This window comes from Oncorhynchus keta, chromosome 22, assembly GCF_023373465.1.
Source record: "Oncorhynchus keta strain PuntledgeMale-10-30-2019 chromosome 22, Oket_V2, whole genome shotgun sequence".
Taxonomy (NCBI): Eukaryota; Metazoa; Chordata; class Actinopteri; order Salmoniformes; family Salmonidae; genus Oncorhynchus; species Oncorhynchus keta.
Window position 1 is genome coordinate 28,608,145 of NC_068442.1, and position 6,475 is coordinate 28,614,619.

Sequence of the window (6,475 nt, forward strand, 5' to 3'; positions counted from 1 at the left end):
TGCTCAAACCTTCTCCAACCTATCTCCTGATTCTGCCTCCTCAACCCTCCTCTCCTCCCTTTCTGTATCCTTTGACTCTCTATGCCCCCTATCCTCCAGGCCGGCTCGGTCCTCCCCTCCCGCTCCGTGGCTCGACGACTCATTGCGAGCTCACAGAACAGGGCTCCGGGCAGTCGAGCGGGAATGGAGGAAAACTCGCCTCCCTGCGGACCTGGCATCCTTTCACTCCCTCCTCTCTACATTTTCCTCTTCTGTCTCTGCTGCTAAAGCCACTTTCTACCACTCTAAATTCCAAGCTTCTGCCTCTAACCCTAGGAAGCTCTTTGCCACCTTCTCCTCCCTCCTGAATCCTCCTCCCCCCCATCCTCCCTCTATGCAGATGACTTCGTCAACCATTTTGAAAAGAAGGTCGACGACATACGATCCTCGTTTGCTAAGTCAAACGACACCGCTGGTTCTGCTCACACTGCCCTACCCTGTGCTCTGACCTCTTTCTCCCCTCTCTCTCCAGATGAAATCGTGCGTCTTGTGACGGCCGGCCGCCCAACAACCTGCCCGCTTGACCCTATCCCCTCCTCTCTTCTCCAGACCATTTCCGGAGACCTTCTCCCTTACCTCACCTTGCTCATCAACTCATCCCTGACCGCTGGCTACGTCCCATCCGTCTACAAGAGAGCGAGAGTTGCACCCCTTCTGAAAAAACCTACACTCGATCCCTCCGATGTCAACAACTACAGACCAGTATCCCTTCTTTCTTTTCTCTCCAAAACTCTTGAACGTGCCGTCCTTGGCCAGCTCTCCCGCTATCTCTCTCAGAATGACCTTCTTGATCCAAATCAGTCAGGTTTCAAGACTAGTCATTCAACTGAGACTGCTCTTCTCTGTATCACGGAGGCGCTCCGCACCGCTAAAGCTAACTCTCTCTCCTCTGCTCTCATCCTTCTAGACCTATCGGCTGCCTTCGATACTGTGAACCATCAGATCCTCCTCTCCACCCTCTCCGAGTTGGGCATCTCCGGCGCGGCCCACGCTTGGATTGCGTCCTACCTGACAGGTCGCTCCTACCAGGTGGCGTGGCGAGAATCTGTCTCCTCACCACGTGCTCTCACCACTGGTGTCCCCCAGGGCTCTGTTCTAGGCCCTCTCCTATTCTCGCTATACACCAAGTCACTTGGCTCTGTCATAACCTCACATGGTCTCTCCTATCATTGCTATGCAGACGACACACAATTAATCTTCTCCTTTCCCCTTCTGATGACCAGGTGGCGAATCGCATCTCTGCATGTCTGGCAGACATATCAGTGTGGATGACGGATCACCACCTCAAGCTGAACCTCGGCAAGACGGAGCTGCTCTTCCTCCCGGGGAAGGACTGCCCGTTCCATGATCTCGCCATCACGGTTGACAACTCCATTGTGTCCTCCTCCCAGAGCGCTAAGAACCTTGGCGTGATCCTGGACAACACCCTGTCGTTCTCAACTAACATCAAGGCGGTGGCCCGTTCCTGTAGGTTCATGCTCTACAACATCCGCAGAGTACGACCCTGCCTCACACAGGAAGCGGCGCAGGTCCTAATCCAGGCACTTGTCATCTCCCGTCTGGATTACTGCAACTCGCTGTTGGCTGGGCTCCCTGCCTGTGCCATTAAACCCCTACAACTCATCCAGAACGCCGCAGCCCGTCTGGTGTTCAACCTTCCCAAGTTCTCTCACGTCACCCCGCTCCTCCGCTCTCTCCACTGGCTTCCAGTTGAAGCTCGCATCCGCTACAAGACCATGGTGCTTGCCTACGGAGCTGTGAGGGGAACGGCACCTCAGTACCTCCAGGCTCTGATCAGGCCCTACACCCAAACAAGGGCACTGCGTTCATCCACCTCTGGCCTGCTCGCCTCCCTACCACTGAGGAAGTACAGTTCCCGCTCAGCCCAGTCAAAACTGTTCGCTGCTCTGGCCCCCCAATGGTGGAACAAACTCCCTCACGACGCCAGGACAGCGGAGTCAATCACCACCTTCCGGAGACACCTGAAACCCCACCTCTTTAAGGAATACCTAGGATAGGATAAGTAATCCTTCTCACCCCCCCCTTTAAGATTTAGATGCACTATTGTAAAGTGACTGTTCCACTGGATGTCATAAGGTGAATGCACCAATTTGTAAGTCGCTCTGGATAAGAGCGTCTGCTAAAAGACTTAAATGTAATGTAAATGCCAGAAAAAACAGCTTTATAGTGCTGTAGTCTCTAAATTCAGTGTAAATATGTTTTTCTTTTTTTCACACTGGAAGCATAGAAGGAGGAACTGGTTTGCCTGAAGCTTCGTAATAATCAGCTCATCTGGCTCCTCTGCAGGTGCAGCCTCACTGTAACACAGACAAATGCATTACAGTTGATGAACAAGTCTACCTGACAAGTGGTACAATTAAGCAATAAGGCACGAGGGGGTGTGGTATATGGCCAATATACCACGGCTAAGGGCTGTTCTTACGCACCACAAACCCCCGAGGTGCCTTATTGCTATTATAAACTGGTTACCAAAATAATTGGTAACCGCCCCCAGGTGGTGAAGGTAGGAAACTACATCTCCACTTCGCTGATCCTCAAAACTGGGGCCCCAAAAGGGTGCGTGCTCAGACCCCTCCTGTACTCCCTGTTCACCCATGACTGCGTAGCCATGCACGCCATCAATTCAATCATTAGGTTTGCAGATGACACAACAGTAGTGGGCTTGATTACCAGCAATGACGAGACAGCCTACTGGGAGGAGGTGAGGGCACTCGAAGTGAGTGTGGTGTCAGGAAAACAACCTCTCACTCAACGTCAACAAAACAAAGGAGATGATTGTGGACTTCAGGAAACAGCAGAGGGAGCACCCCCTTATCCACATCGATGGGACAGCAGTGGAGAAGGTGGAAAGTTGTAAGTTCCTCAGCGTACACATCAGACAAACTGAAATGGTCCACCCAGACAGACAGGAGGCTGAAGAAATTTGTTTTGTTACCTAACATCCTCACAAACTTTTACAGATGCACAATTGAGAGCATCCTGTTGGGCTGTATCACCACCTAGTACGGCAACTGCACCGCCCACAACTGCAAGGCTCACCAGAGGGTGGTGCGGTCTGCACAACGCATCACCGGGGGCAAGTGCCATCCATAAACCACTCTCATTAGCAAGCTTTCCAACTGTCCAACCAAAACCACTGCCTTGTCTACTAGTATATTCCCAACAGTCATCTAGAACAGTAGCAGTGGGATGCTGAAACCTCACAGCTTTTCAACCTAACCCAATAACCTAACCCAACCTAACCCATTTTTATACGGTATATCCAAAGACATCTCACCTGCCTCCAGTAGTAAGGCACATACAGATCTTGATTTAAATGCACCAATACATATCCTTAAATCTATATAGTGGATTCTGCCCAGCTCTGAAGCCAAGTCTTCAACGCTGTTCATAAACTATACACCTGTAATCAATTGTCTGTCAGCACCCCATTCGTAACCAGAGACCGAGTGCATAAGATTCACTACCTTCTTACACTTTGTTTAAACATTTAGGACATGATCTTCCCATGTATATCACTCATTGAACCATAGACCCAAACATTTGTTGTAAGTCGCTCTGGATAAGAGCGTCTGCTAAATGACTTAAATGTAAATGTAAATTTGTCCTTAACTCTCCCCATAGGCTGTCCATACAGAAACAACTGTATATTATCAGCAACTTTCTTCTTCGAAAACATAAAGTAAGTCTTTGCCACTGACAATTTAAAACCCCAGTCAATCGACCATCTTTCAACATCCACTATAGCTTGTTGTATAGATTTGATCACATGAGAGACATTCCTTCCCCTCTTCCAAATAGCTCCATCATCAGCATATAGGAAAGCCCCCCACCTACATTCAAAAACACATCTTTAATCATATTGTTGAACAAAATTGGACTGATGGCACTGCCTTGAGGAGTACCATTGTCAACTCCATAGAGCGATTCAATTAGTAGGTCAAAACCCAGTTATATAATCTCCCACCAATACCAAGTCTTTCCATCTTAATCAGTAGGCTTTCTCTCCACATACTGTAGTGTCATAAGCCTTTTCAATGTGAAAAAAAGACAGTAGCCATTACTTTCTTTGTGATCAGAGTTTTTTCAACTTCATTGCTCACCTTTACTAATGCATCCAAAGTAGATCAACCTTTACGGAATCCACTTTGACATTGACTCAATAAACCTCTATGTTCCAGGAAATATGACTGTCTATTGACTGTCGTCTTTTCCATCAGTTTACACAGGTTAGAGGTATTGGTCTATAACTGTCAGCTCATGAAGGTCTCCAAATCTTATTAAATAATCCTAGAAGAACATGTATGACCTCATCAGGTAGTTGCTAAAACATTACATGGCACAACCAATCATGGCCTGGGGCAGTATATTCACAGCCTAAAAGCTGAACGCATCTCATATACAGTAAAATCAGTATCCAAAAAAGAGTCAGCAGTATCTCTTTTCTTATTAACATTAACATGAGCATTTAAAATCTCACACCTGCGTTGCTTATATACTTGATCCAAAGTAACCCCACTATGTACCCTAGCAAATGTCTTCCCCAACAAGTCAGCTTTTTCTTTATCAGTTACGGCCATTTTTTGACCCACAACCAAAACTGGAATGCAAGTTGACTTGCTTCTTTCAGTCATTTTCTTCAACATAGACCATACACCCCCCAGCTCAGTACCCCTGCCCATTGTAGAGCAGAACTGTCTCCAAGCATTTCTCTTGACAGACTTAATGATCCTGCGTACTAAAGCTATCTTCCTTTGGAAATCAACTAGATTCTCAGGAGTAATATTCCTATGCAACACTCTGTAATCCGTATTACTGTCTTGAATAGCTGCAGTGCACTCTTCAGTACACCAAGGAACCCCCTTCCCTTTCTCACCCACTTCACTCACTGGTACATATACACTTGCAGCACTCAAAATCTGAGGTTACAGAGGCAGCACATACATCCACCAACAGACTTTAAGCAACGATCACCATCTTCTTCAGGTTTCTGTCTCCTGATGTGACCTCCTGGCATCACTGCAGCACGCACTCAGCCTGTGTTGATGGAGATGTCTCCAGGTGCCACTTCTGCATACTTGGGGGAAGGAAGGAGCAAGAACAAGACCTCCTGAGGACCATAGACAACTTTAAATATCTTATTCATAGTCTGTGTACATGTTGACAGAGGTGTCTGACTCGCTGTCTTTACTTCAGTGTTACTGTTGTAGTGAAAGAGGGGATTCATGACTCACCTGAAGTGTAATTTCAGGGAGTCACTCGATCTGGGTTGTCCCTGCCCTGTGTGTCTACACAACCAGCCTACAGGCAGCAATGCTTCCTAAGGTAGGATGGGCTATGCTCCAAAACTACTCCCGCTCTGTCAGGAGAAGAGTGTTTATGTCTCAGCGTTTGCACAAGCATGAGAGAAAAATAAGATGAAGGATGCATTGTTTCAGTGACGGTCTGAGGAGAGTTTAATCAAATCAAATCAAATGTATTTATATAGCCCTTCGTACATCAGCTGATATCTCAAAGTGCTGTACAGAAACCCAGCCTAAAACCCCAAACAGCAAGCAATGCAGGTGTTGAAGCAAGGTGGCTAGGAAAAACTCCCTAGAAAGGCCAAAACCTAGGAAGAAACCAAGAGATGAACCAGGCTATGAGGGGTGGCCAGTCCTCTTCTGGCTGTGCCGGGTGGAGATTATAACAAAACATGGCCAAGATGTTAAAATGTTCATAAATGACCAGCATGGTCAAATAATAATAATCACAGTAGTTGTCGAGGGTGCAGCAAGTCAGCACCTCAGGAGTAAATGTTGAGTGGCTTTTCATAGCCGATCATTAAAAGTATCTCTACCACTCCTGCTGTCTCTAGCAGGTCTGGGACAGGTAGCACATCCGGGGAACAGGTCAGGATTCCATAGCCGCAGGCAGAACAGTTGAAACTGGAGCAGCAGCACGGCCAGGTGGACTGGGGACAGCAAGGAGTCATCATGCCAGGTAGTCCTGAGGCATGGTCCTAGGGCTCTGGTCCTCCGAGAGAGAGAAAGAAAGAGAGAAAGAGAGAATTAGAGAGAGCATACTTAAATTAACACAGGACACCGGATAAGACAGGAGAAGTACTCCAGATATAACAAACTGACCCTAGCCCCCCGACACACTACTGCAGCATAAATACTGGAGGCTGAGACAGGAAGGGTCAGGAGACACTGTGGCCCCATCCGATGATACCCCCGGACAGGGCCAAACAGGAAGGATATAACCCCACCCGCTTTGCCAAAGCACAGCCCCCACACCACTAGAGGGATATCTTCAATCACCAACTTACCATCCTGAGACAAGTCCCGAGTATAGCCCACAAAGATCTCCGCCACGGCACAACCCAAGGGGGGGGCGCCAACCCAGAAAGGAAGATCACATCAGTGACTCAACC